Genomic DNA, 13,890 nt, shown 5'->3' with positions numbered 1-13,890 from the left:
AGATTTTGTACTATTTGGAAATACATCTGCACCTAAGAAGAAAGAACTAGGTAGAAGTGGATAGTGCCTTTTAATGCGTTACAATTAAAGACTCAGTCTACCAATGTGGGAAGCCTAAAGCCCCTTGGGAATCCATTGATTGGAGGGAGGCAGGATGTTTGAATGCTTGGAGAATGAGCGATGCCAGTGGAAAACCCTGGTTGTTTGATTGCTCGGGCCGAGTGTGCCAGCAATCTTGTCAAAACAGGAATGAGTGCCTGAGAGTAGTTAACTTGCAGCTTTCTAGGTCTTCCTGTTTACCCCTTAGAGTGTGCCTTTTGATCTACCCCGTTAACGTAGTCCTGGAACAATATGATTCTATAAAAGCAGAAGTTTATCCATAACTGCCCATTAAACTCATTTTTTATCCTATTGTGTTTTCAAAAGATTATGATATAATACTGCATTGGCATTTCTTTGTCTATCACCATGGTATCTGCTGAATGGAACAGACATACCATACCAAACTTCACAGCAATTCAAGTGGAAATTAGTGAGTCAGTATTCTTATATTTTTTCAATATTTGATAAATATTAATTGCAAGTCTTTCTTTTTTTTCTTTATTGTCAAAGTGCGATACGGAGGGGCTACAGATTCATATGAAAAGCAGTGAGTACATTTCTTGTTCTACTTGTAACCTCCTCCTTTATTTCCCCCCTCCCTCTTCCCCCTTCCCCTCTCCCCCCAAGAGTTGTGCAGTTGGTTTACACCAAATAGGTTCTAAGTGTTGCTTTTTGAATGGTTTGTCTTTCTGTTCTTTGTCTCTCGATTTGGGTCTTTCTTAGAGAAGTGAGCATTCTGCCCAATGGAGTTCCCTGTTGTAGTAAATAAGTATTAGTAAGTGGGGAGGGTTGGGGCAGTAAGCATATCTGCTTTAACTAGGATATCTTATCAGAGTGCCATAGTACCAGTTGTCTCTATAGGTATGAGATGTTTAAGAAGGTGTTAATTTGGTCTGTTCTGATTATTGCTACAGCCAATGAATCTACAGTAGATCCTGATATGGGATATATCCAGTGCTTACAGAGACTAGCTGAAGAGACTCCTCAGGGTAGGCCTTGGTGTAAATAAAGTGAACAACTCATGGGGAGGGGGGAAAGGGTAAGAAGGAGGGGGGAGGGGGGAATGAGGGATGAGGTAACAAACAGTACAAAAAATGTATCGATTGTCTAATGTATGAAACTGTAACCTCTCTGTAATTCAGTTTGATAATAAAATTTTTTTAAAAAGAAAGTGTTATAAGACTTAGGAATAAAAACCCTCATGATATATGATTAAAAAATATTCTGTAACTTATACATCAATTTGGTTTTGATTTTTCACCCTAGAAATATATTACATGACATTTTACCATTCAGTTTGTTTTCAGCAAATGATCTAAATAGTATCAATCTATGGTACCATATACATATTACAGATGACTTGATGACTTTGATGACTTGATATAGAATATATGGAACATCTTGTTACTTAAAAATTATCAAGTACTTTTATGTAGACATTAAATGTGACAGTAACATTAATGGGACTAGGGACACTGATACAAACAATTCTATTTTCTAGAGAATTCAAAGAAGAGATATATAGCAAGTGTACTCAATCATAATATAATGTCATTTTCACAAATATGAAGCACAGCTTCTTTACAACTACATGTTCTCCAAAGACAGTGAAATATATATGTATGTATGTATATGTATATATATATATTAAAGACAGTGTATATATATGTATATATGAAAATACAAAAAGTAATATACTTAATAGTACATATAATTTTTCTATTGGTCTGAAATGAAATGCTGTCCAAAGTATATGGTATATTGTTTGATGCAGCGTGCATTCTGGGCAAATGGTAAAATTATTTTATCAATCAATTTTAAACCATAATAATTTGAAAAATGAATAACTAATTATATCTGTAATTTTATATAACCCATATGGTTTACTAAATTCCCATGACTAGAATATTATAAAAATGTTTAACAGTATAATTAACAGTTTTAGTAATTAGTTCCTGTACTTTAAAATAAAAATTAGATGCTCAGTAGTTTGAGTTTTAAGTAAAGTCATCTCATCCTCAGTTCTTGGGTACTCTATGTCATGACATCTACTAAATTAAAAGATACCAAGATTATTAGTACTTGACTTCATATAAAAATCACATATTTCTGAAAATGCACACAATCTCTGTTGCAATAAATGCTCAAATATTGTTTATTGATGAATTAATAATTACATGTACATACAGATACTAACAAAACTGCAGGTAAGAAAACTTTCAATTATATACATGAAAAGATTTTTTATTTAAAATTCTAGTATATATACACACATGTATATGTGTGTATACATGTATACATATATGTATATATACATACACATACATATATAAAGTACATAATAGTATTAGCTTACTCCTACTTACATGAATCTACATGAATTCCATACTTTTTTCGACATTGATTTTTCAGGGTTAAAGGAATGATTTAAAGTTCTTTCTTGCCTATGGCTAGATTAGAACATTTTGCATTTCAAAAGCATCCACATACCTTTAAAGTATGGTTGAAGAATTTCTCAAGGCATAAAAAAATAAACCCTTCTTTTAAAAGTATTTTGCTCACCTTTCTTTAAACAATGGGGAGGGTCAAGAAACTTGGGGTTTATCGAATCAAGTAAAGCCTCAATATCACAGTAACCTATTCAGGGGTGATATTGATCGAGAGCCAAGACATAAGAATCTTGCTAAAATAAACAGTGACTTTCTTATTCTCAGTGGGTTCTTTGTGAACTTCCTGTAGGTAAGAACACAAATATAATTTTATTTTAGAGACATGTTGTTTATTCCTATTTAACTTGCCTCAGGAATTTTCTAACATCAGTTAAGTCTACTGTGCATTCATTTGTGTTGTTTTCTTAAAAATTGTTGGACATTTGGTAAGTTCAGAAAACCTAATGGTCAGAAACAAATAATTAGCCACAACTCTTCAATAAAAGGCTGTGAGACATATTTTATGTATATTCCATTTATTAAGAATTTTATAGGTATTTTTAACATTTAAAGTAGTTGCACAAAGAAGTATCTATTCAACAAAGTAGTTTATGAATACAAGAATTTAATGAACATGTATTAACTATGATTTTGTTTTATAAATCATAGTGTTCAATCATAGTGTGTATTCCTGGACAGATTACTTATCTGAATTAAATTTATTTGACATCTGCAATTATCTATAACTTGCAATGCTTTTAAATTTGCGTGTTATTTGTTACAATGATAGCAAGAAAGCAAGACTCATCACTCAAGCCTGTCCTTGCTACACAGGAGCATGAGATGTGAAGATCAAGGTACAAATACAGACCATAAAGGAAAGTTTATGAAATTCGTACATGCAGTTAAGGATGAAAAAGCCAGCAGTAGAGGTGTATCCCAAGAGGTAGATTACCAGCCTTGCCCAAAAGCCACCGAGAGCACAAGGCCCTGAGTTCAGTATTCTGTATTGGCATTCACACACACACACACACACACACACACACACACACACACACACACACAGCGTTAGCTAAATTTTGTAATGTGATTGAATTCAGTCACTTTGATTCTTGTGTCTACTACTTGCTCATCTTGTTCGCTTTGGATCTCTCTGTGTTTTCTTTTTCCTTTCAACCCTTCTCATAGTCTCAGTTTCACTGCATTTTTTTATATTTTCATTTTTCTGTTAAAAATTTTCCATGTAGCATATGGATATACTGGGTGATAAAGAAAGATATGAATCTAAAAAAAAAGATATGTTTGGGCATCTTTGGGCCCATGCATAACTTAAATCATTGTGTGGGGCAGTAGTATTGCAGGCACCACATGCATATGGAAATAAGAAAACGGGAAATAGCATAAAACTGTGGCTTTGTGCAATTAAAATGAAGGGAAACAAACTTTTTAGAATGCTGTCATTGGTGGAGATGTAGGTGCTAACCTCTCTCAGTTTCTTGACCTGAGAGGCAGCTCTAATGCTTGAGCAAACAAGGACATCAAAATTATCCCCAAAGTCTTCCTCTAGATGCATGGTTAATGTTCCCTTCTCCCCCTTCAATTATGCCATCTTCATTATGCTTTCTTCCTCACTATCACAGTTGTTAAAATGAAAAGCCTCTTTCTGAGTGCCACAGCTCCATTATGCAGGCCTATACCTGTGCTGGCAGCATGCTCTTCTTCTCACCTCATATTGCCTTTTGCTTGGGGAGGAGATCCCTGCCGTGCATCTCAAACTGAAAACTGAAAGAAAATTAAGTTGCTGTTTGGAGTTTGAGTGAATTATGGAAAACGGGCCCTTTTTTCTCTACCAGGCATGTTGGTAGAAGCTATTACCCACCTCTAGCCCATTTCCTACAGTGGTAGCTATCAGTATGGAAATTTCATCTAAACTTCTTATCAGTTTCCACCTAAAGCAAAGACATATGCTGACTTTTTCTTAGACTAAAGTTATGTGTTGGACATAATGGGCCACAAAGAGATTGATCAGGCTGTTTTAGCCACCCTTAAAAGTGACTGGAGTCATTAAACTATAAAGCCTGGAATAACTTAATAATAATTAGCTTAAAATTCTGAAAAATAAGTGGAAAAAATCAAATGTTTGGAAACAAAATGTGAGTAAAACTTGAATATGAACCTATCTTTAGCTAATTCCACATAGAACAAGCACACTATCTTATAGACTCATTTTTTTTCAAATTTTTATTATCAAACTGATGTACAGAGAGGTTACCGTTTCATACGTTAGGCATTGGATACGTTTCTTGTACTGTTTGTTACCTCGTCCCTCATTGCCCCCTCCCTCCTCCCATTTCCCTTTCCCCCCATGAGGTGTTCAGTTCACTTACACCAAACAGTTTTGCAGGTATTGCTTTTGTAGTTGTTTGTCTTTTTTTACCCTGTGTCTCTCGATTTTGGTATTCCCTTTCCGTTTCCTAGTTTTAATAACAGTATATATTGTTTCCAAAATACTCAGATAAGATTACAGAGATAGTGTAGATACAACGACAGGAAGGTGATACAAGGACATCATCAATAATAGAAGCTACAAATATGCATGGGACATTGAAAGTACCTACTTCTGTTATATAACAATCATTTCACTTAGCATCATCTTATGTGATCATAAGGGTATGGCTATTGGGTTCTTGTGATCCTCTGCTGTGACTTACCGAAACCTGTGCTAATAATTCCCAATAAGGGAGGCCATAGAGTCCATGTTTCTTTGGGTCTGGCTCACTTCACTTAGTATAATTTTTTCCAAGTCCGTCCATTTCCTTACAAATGGGGCAATGTCATTCTTTCTAAAAGAGGCATAAAATTCCATTCTGAATATGAATATTTTCCTGATCCATTCGTCTACTGAGGGGCATCTGGGTTGGTTACAGATTCTAGCTATGACAAATTGTGCTGTGATGAACATTGTTGTGCTGGTGGCTTTACTGTGATTTTGTTTGTGTTTTTTTGGATAGATACCCAAAAGTGGGGTTGCTGGGTCATAGGGGTGTTCTATATTTAGCCTTCTGAGGAATCTCCATACTGCTTGCCAGAGTTGCTGAACCAGTTTACAGTCCCACCAACAATGAAGTGGGGTTTCCTTTTGGCCACATCCCTGCCAACAATTGTTAATGTTAGTTTTCTTGATATAGGACATTCTTACTGGGGTGAGATGGAATCTCAATGTTGTTTTGATTTGCATTTCTTTTATGGCCAGTGATGTAGAACACTTTTTCATATGTCTCTTGGCCATTCTCATTTCCTCATCAGAGAAGTCCCTTTGCAAATTTTTAGCCAACATGATGAGGGGGCTATTGGTTCTTTGCGGTTTGTTTTGGAAGAAGGTAATTTATTTAGTTCTGCATATATTTTAGATATGAGGCCTTTGTCCGTTGAATGGCCGGTAAAGATCTTCTCCCAGTCTGTGGGCTTTCTGTTTATCTTGCAAGCTAGGTCCTTTGCCATGCAGAAGCTCTGAAGTTTGATGCAGTTCCATTTGTCCAACCTTTCTTTGATTTGTAGCCTTTCTGGGTCTTAGTTAAGGAAGTTCTGTCCTGCACCAAGTTGCCCAAGTGTTTCTCTTACTCCTTTTTTTAGTGTTTTCAGAGTGTCTGTTTTGATTTTGAGTTCTTTAATCCATTTGGAATTGATTTTGGTGCTGGGTGGTATATAAGGATCTAGTTTTAGTTTGTTGCCTGTGTTGAACCAGTTTTGCCAGCACCATTTGTTAAAGAGGCTATCTTTTTTCCAAACTATTGTTTTAGGTCCTTTATCAAAGATTAAGGAGGTGTAGTTCTGTGGGTTCATTTCTGGGTCTTCAATTCTGTTCCATTGGTCGTCAGGCCTGTTCCGGTGCCAATACCAAGCTGTTTTTATTACTATAGCTTTATAATACAGCTTGAAGTTGGGTATTCTAATTCCTCCAGTACTGTTCTTTCTGCTTAGGATTGTTTTTGCTATTCTGCGTCTTTTATTTATTTTTTTTATTTATTTATTTATTTTTTTTGCCAGTCCTGGGCCTTGGACTCAGGGCCTGAGCACTGTCCCTGGCTTCTTCTCGCTCAAGGCTAGCACTCTGCCGCTTGAGCCACAGCACCGCTTCTGGCGGTTTTCTGTATATGTGGTGCTGGGGAATCGAACCTAGGGCCTCGTGTATCCGAGGCAGGCACTCTTGCCACTAGGCCATATCCCCAGCCCTCTGCGTCTTTTATTGTTCCATATGAATTTCTGGATTGCTTCCTCTATTTCATTAAAAAATGGTGTTGGGATATTAATGGGTATTGCATTGAATTTGTAGATAGCCTTTGTCAATATTGCCATTTTGATTATATTAATCCTTCCAATCCAGGAGAATGGGCGGTTTTTACATTTTCTTTTTTTTTTTTTAAGTTTTTATTATAAAACTGATGTACAGAGAGGTTACAGTTTCATACGTTAGGCATTGGATACATTTCTTGTACTGTTTGTTACCTTGTCCCTCATAACCCCCTCCCCCTTCTCCTTTCCCCCCCTGAGGTGTTCAGTTCACTTACACCAAACAGTTTTGCAAGTATTGCTTTTGTTGTTGTTTCTCTTATTTTACCCTTTGTCTCTCGATTTTGGTATTCCCTTTGAATTTCCTAATTCTAATACCAGTACACACTGTTTCCCATACACTCAGATAAGATTACAGAGATAGTGTAGATACAATCACAAGAAGGTGATACACGAACATCAATAGTAGAAACTACAGATGCACATGGGATGTTGAAAGTAGTTACAACTGTGATATAACAATCATTTCCATAAAATGGAGTTCATTTCACTTAGCATCATCTTATGTGATCATAAGGGTATAGCTATTGGGCTCTTGTGATCCACTGCTGTGACTTGCCTAAACCTGTGCTAATTATTCCCAATAAGGGAGACCATAGAGTCCATGTTTCTTTGGGTCTGGCTCACTTCACTTAGCATAATTTTTTCCAAATCCTTCCATATCCTTACAAATGGGGCAATGTCATTCTTTCTGATAGAGGCATAAAATTCCATTGTATATTTGTACCACATTTTCCTGATCCATTCGTCTACGGAAGGGCATCTGGGTTGGTTCCAGATTCTAGCTATGACAAATTGCGCTGCAATGAACATTGTTGTGCTGGAGGCTTTACTGTGATTTTGTTTGTGGTTTTTTGGATAAATACCCAAAAGTGGGGTTGCTGGGTCATAGGGGAGTTCTACATTTAGAGTTCTGAGGAATCTCCATACTGCTTGCCAGAGTGGCTGAACCAGTTTACATTCCCACCAACAATGAAGTAGGGTTCCCTTTTGGCCACATCCCCTCCAACAACTGTTATTGTTAGTTTTCTTGATATAAGACATTCTTACTGGGGTGAGATGGAATCTCAATGTTGTTTTGATTTGCATTTCCTTTATGGCCAGTGATGTAGAGCACTTTTTCATATGTCTCTTGGCCATTCTCATTTCCTCATCAGAGAAGTCTCTTTGTAGGTCTTTAGCCCACTTGATGAGTGGGCTATTAGTTCTTTGCGGTTTTGTTTTGGAGGAAGGTAATTTTTTTAGTTCTGCATATATTTTAGATATGAGGCCTTTGTCCGTTGAATGGCCGGTAAAGATCTTCTCCCAGTCTGTGGGCTTTCTGTTTATCTTGCAAGCTATGTCCTTTGCCGTGCAGAAGCTCTGCAGTTTGATGCAGTCCCATTTGTCCAAACTTTCTTTGATTTGTAGCCTTTCTGGGTCTTTGTTCAGGAAGTTTCATCCTGTGCCAAGGAGCCCAAGTGTTTCTCCTACTTCTTCCTTTAGTGTTTTCAGGATGTCTGTTTTTATTTCGAGGTCTTTAATCCATTTGGAATTGATTTTGGTGCAGGGTGATATATAAGGATCTAGTTTTAGTTTGTTGCATGTGTTGCGCCAGTTTTTCCAGCACAATTTGTTAAAGAGGATATCTTTCTTCCAAACTATTGTTTTACGTCCTTTGTCAAAGATTAAGTAGGCATAGTTCTGTGGGTTCATTCCCGGGACTTCAATTCTGTTCCATTGGTCTTCAGGCCTGTTCCGGTGCCAATACCAAACTGTTTTTATTACTATAGCTTTATAATACAGCTTGAAGTTGGGTATTGTAATTCATCTAGCACTGTTCTTTCTTCTTAGGATTGGTTTTGCTATTCTAGGTCTTTTATTATTCCATATGAATTTCTGGATTGCTTCCTCTATTTCATCAAAAAATGGTGTTGGGATATTAATGGGTATTGCATTGAATCTGTAGATAGCCTTTGGCAATATTGCCATTTTGATTATATTAATCCTCCCAATCCAGGATCATGGGAGGTTTTTCCATTTCCTTAGTTCTGACTTAATTTCGTTTTTCAACGTTTTAAAGTTCTCCTGAAAGAGGTCTTTCACTTCTTTGGTTAAGGTTATTCCTAGGTATTTTATGTTTTTGGAGGCTATTGCAAAGGGGGTTGCTTTCCTGATATCAGCCTCGGTCTTAGGGTCATTATCATACAGAAAGGCCGTTGATTTTTGAGGGTTTATTTTATATCCTGCAACTTTGCCAAAGTTTTGGATCAGCTCTAGTAGTTTGGGGGTAGAGTCTATGGGATTCTTTAGGTATAGGATCATGTCATCTGCGAAGAGAGAGAGTTTAACTTCATCTTTACCTATTTGGATCCCCTTTATATTTTATTCTTGCCTGATTGCTCTGGCTAGGAATTCTAGTACTATGTTGAATTGCAGGGGAGAGCGTGGACATCCTTGCCTTGTTCCTGATTTTAAAGGGAATGGCTTTAGTTTTTCACCATTTAGAGTTATGCTTGCTGTTGGTTTGTCATAAACTGCCTTGATTATAGTCAGGAATGTTCCCTGGAATCTCAGTTTTTCCAGGTCTTTTAACATAAATGGGTGCTTGATTTTATCGAATGCTTTTTCCCCATCCAGAGATAAAACCATGTGGTTCTTTACCTTGCTCCAGTTGATATGGTGGATTACATTAATTGACCTGTGTATGTTAAACCAACTTTTCATCCCTGGGATTAATCCAGATTGATCACGGTGTTTGATTTTTTTCATAACCTGTTGAAGTCGATTGGCCAGAATTTTGTTGACAATTTTTGCGTCTATGTTCATCAGGGAAATTGGTCTATAGTCCTCTTTCCGTGATGAGTCCCTGCCTGGTTTTGGGATTAAGGTTATACTGGCTTTATGGAATGTGTCTGGTAGTGAACGTTCTCTTTCAATTTCATTGAAGAGTTTGAGAAATATTGGTGGGATTTCTGTTTTGAAGGCCTTGTAGAATTCTGCAGTGAATCTGTCTGGACCTGGGTTTTTATATGATGTGAGATCATTTATTGCCGTTTCTATTTCAATACTGGATATGGGTCTGTTTAGGAGGTTTAAATCTTCATGGTTGAGTTTGGGGATATGAATTTTTTCTAGAAAATCATCCATTTCTTCCAAGTTCTCTAATTTGTTGGCATAAAGGTTTGCAAAGTAGTGCCTTATTATTTTCTGAATTTCGGTTATTTCTGTGGTGATGTTACCTGTTTCATCTCTTATCTTGTTTATGTGAGTGTGCTGCCTTCATTTTTTGTTCAGGTTTGCCAGGGGTCTGTCTATATTGTTGATTTTTTCAAAGAACCAACTCTTTGTTTTGTTGATTCTTTCAATACTTTTTTTCTTCTCTAATCGATTTAATTCTGATTTGATTTTAATTATTTGCTTCCATCTATGGACTTGGGGTTTGGCTTGTTGTTCTCTTTCAATGAAATTAAGGTGCTTCCTTAACTTATTGAGTTGCTGTTTCTCCAATTTGTTGGTGTATACACTCAGAGATATAAATTTTCCTCTGAGTACTGCCTTTGCTGTGTCCCAAAGGAGCTGGTACTTTGTGTCCTCATCTTGGTTGAATTTCATAAACATTTGAATTTCTATTCTAATATCTTCAATGACCCAGTGATGGTTCAGCAGTTTGTTGTATAGTCTCCATGAATTGTAGGATTTTCTGTGGTGGCTGTTTGAGTTGAGCTCTAATTTTTTTCCATTGTGGTCTGAGAGAATGCAGGGAATGTTTTTGATACTTCTGAATTTGTACAGATTTTCTTTGTGTCCTAAGATGGGTTCTATTTTGGAGAATGTTCCATGTGCTATGGATAAGAATGTGTACTCTGTTGTTGCTGGGTGGAATATTCTGTACATGTCGGTTAAGTCTAGTTGGTCTATGCAGTTATTTAGTTCTGTGATTTCTTTGTTCAGTTTTGGCTTGTTGATCTGTCCAGAGGTGATAGTGGAGTGTTAAAGTTCCCAACTATCAATATGTTTGCGTTTATGAGTGTTTTTAGAGTCAGTAGTGTTTCTTAGATGAAGTTGTGTGCTCCTGCATTTGGTGTGTAGATATTTAGAATGGTTATATCTTCCTGTAGGAGAGATCCATTTACTAGTATGTAGTAACCTTCATTGTCTCTTCTTTCCTTTTTGAAATTGAAGTCAATTTTGTCTGATACTAGGATTGCAACTCCAGCCTGCTTATGGGGGCTATTTGCTTGATAGATTTGATTCCAGCCTTTCACTTTTAGAAGATGTTTACTTTTGCTGGATAGATGTGTCTCTTGGAGGCAGCACAAAGATGGATCTTGATTTTGATCCAACTTATGAGCCTATGTCGTTTGATTGGAGAATTAAGTCCATTAATCTTGACAGTTAGGATTGGGAGATGGTCGTTTGTTCCTTTCATTATCACTATCTTGTTAAAAGCTTGTCTTCCCATTTCTTGATCTGATGTTTACTATTTAGGATTCATTTCTCTGTCTGTATTGGCATCTTGATCATTTTCCCTGTATAGTACATCTTTGAGGATTTTCTGTAATGCTGGTTTGGTGGAGATATAGTGATTCAGTTTTTTCTTACTCTGGAAGACGTTTATTTGACCTTCGGCTATGAATGAGAGTTTGGCTGGGTACATTATTCTTGGTTGGTAGTTACTTTTGTTTAGGGTTTGGTATACCTCATTCCAGGCTTTCCTTGTTTTCATGGTCTCTGCTGAGAAGTCTGGGGGAATTCTGATTGCTTTTCCTTTATATGTGATTGTTTTCTTCTCCCTAACAGCTTTAAGGATTCTTCACTTGGACTCTGCTGATCCTGTTTTGATCACAATGTGTCGGTGAAATGTCCTGTTCTGGTCTGGTCAGTTTCGGGTTCTAAATGCTTCTTGTATCTCTATAGGCTTATCCTTCTGGATATTTGGAAGTTCTCAGCTAATATTCTGTTAAATAGGTTGCCTATCCCATTAACTTCTTTCTCCAAGTTTTCCTCAATACATATTATCCTTAAATTGGGCTTCCTGATTGTGTGTTGAATCTCCTGTAGTGATCTGTTTTGTTGATTGGACTGGATTTGTATTGATTTTTTTATCTTTCTCCATAGATTCTAGGGAATCTTCCTCTCCTGAGATTCGATCCTCTGCTTCAGTTAGTAGGGGCTGTAGGCTAGCTACTTGATTTTGAATCTCTTTTCCTTCTGACTGGTCTTTCCTCATGATTTCCATGTCATCTCTTAGGTCTTGCATGGACTTCTTTACTTCATTAATTTAGTTTTGAGCGTTGTCTCTCAAAACTTTTACCTGGGTAGCTATCTTTCCATTTAAATCTTGAGTTTCATTTATCTTTCTATTTGTTGATGCCATCAAATCATCTACTACTTCATGGAAGGATTGCTGTATTGATTCAAACTTTTCATTTAACATGTTTATCAGTAGACTTTGTAGAGCATTTTGACAGTTGTCTTCTATGTCTTTGATTGACTGCTCTGTTTCCTGCTTGTTTTGGGTGGGAGAAAAGGCTCCATTGTTTGCCATCTTTCCTGTGTTTCTTCTGCCCATTTGGATGGGGAGTGCCAATCTACAAGCACCTGTGAGCACCATTTAAGACCCAAAGCAGACCTTACCAAGCGCTGTTGTGCAAATCTTAGAAGTTCACAATTATATACAGATACCTTGTATACCTGTCAATAAAATTAGATTTGGTGTTCCTAAAGAATACAATTTCAATATAACAATCAATTTGGGCCCTGTATTCAGTAGTTACTTATTTACTATTAGAACCCTGTGAGCAATTCTTGTTCTTATATTAAGTTCTTTTAGGACTGGCTTTCTCTATGAACCCTTTGATTCACTCGGATTAAGCAGGGATACCCTCTATCCAATAACCAGGAGTCAATGGAACTTGGAGTTCCTGGCAGTAAGTCAGGAGGGAAAGTTAGAGGTAGTAAAGAGAATAGAGTAAAATGTATTTGGGGGGTGATGATTTTGGTTTAGTTTCAGTGACGCGGAAATGTGGAGAAGAGTAGAATCAGTAGAAAGAACAAGGTTAAAATGATAGACAATGGAGAGTTAGCAGGAAAGAGTGGAGGTGTTATTCATAGGAAAGTAATTTTTAGTGAAAGAGAACTCAAAGAGAGAAATAAAGAAAAAATACTGGAAGACAGATGCACAAAACATAGAAAAATTATTTTAAAAAATAAAATAAAATAAAAAAACAACAGAAAAACGAACAACCAAAAAAAAAAAATCTTGATAAAACAAACAGGTAAAAATGGAAAAAAAAAAAAAAGCCATTTCAGAAGTTAAAAAATTTATTTATTTATTTATTTATTTTTTTTGCCAGTCCTGGGTCTTCGACTCAGGGTCTGAGCACTGTCCCTGGCTTCCTTTTGCTCAAGGTTAGCACTCTGCCACTTGAGCCACAGCGCCACTTCTGGCTGTTTTACTGTATATGTGGTGCTGGGGAATCGAACCCAGGGCCTCATGTATACGAGGCAAGCTCTCTTGCCACTAGGCCATATCCCCAGCCCCTGAAAAATTTTTTTTAAAAAAAGTTTTAAAAATGTTTGAGAAGAAAAAAAAAACGGAGTCCTCCTTGTTTGGGTGGTCTTTTCCCAGTCTCTGGTTTCCTTGCAATGGTCTGCAGTCTATTTTTCTGATTAGGTGGTTTGACTTGCTTTCAGTTTGCAGGGGGTGGATCTGCTCTGACCCTTCTCTCCTGTTTGTGCAATCCAGGGTCTCAGTGGTTCGCACAGCTTGCCTTGGGCATCCTCTGTAGATGGGGATGTGAGTAGTCTCAGGAACTGTGGCTCCTGTGTCTGCTGTGGAGCCACAGCCTTTAACACCTGGCTTTGAATAGGCTGTGTACTGTGCAGGGCAGGGCGCCTCTGGCCTGGTTTACCTGGCTGAGAGTTGCTTGCCTGGGGAGGTTCCTCCCTACTGGGCGGGGCAGCCGCCTGCCCCAGCTGCCTATGGAATTCCGCTCGTTTCAGGCTGGGAATTGGGCTTCCTCTG

The sequence above is a fragment of the Perognathus longimembris genome, chromosome 4 (assembly GCF_023159225.1).
Source record: "Perognathus longimembris pacificus isolate PPM17 chromosome 4, ASM2315922v1, whole genome shotgun sequence".
Classification (NCBI taxonomy): Eukaryota; Metazoa; Chordata; class Mammalia; order Rodentia; family Heteromyidae; genus Perognathus; species Perognathus longimembris.
This window is presented reverse-complemented; position numbering follows the sequence as displayed.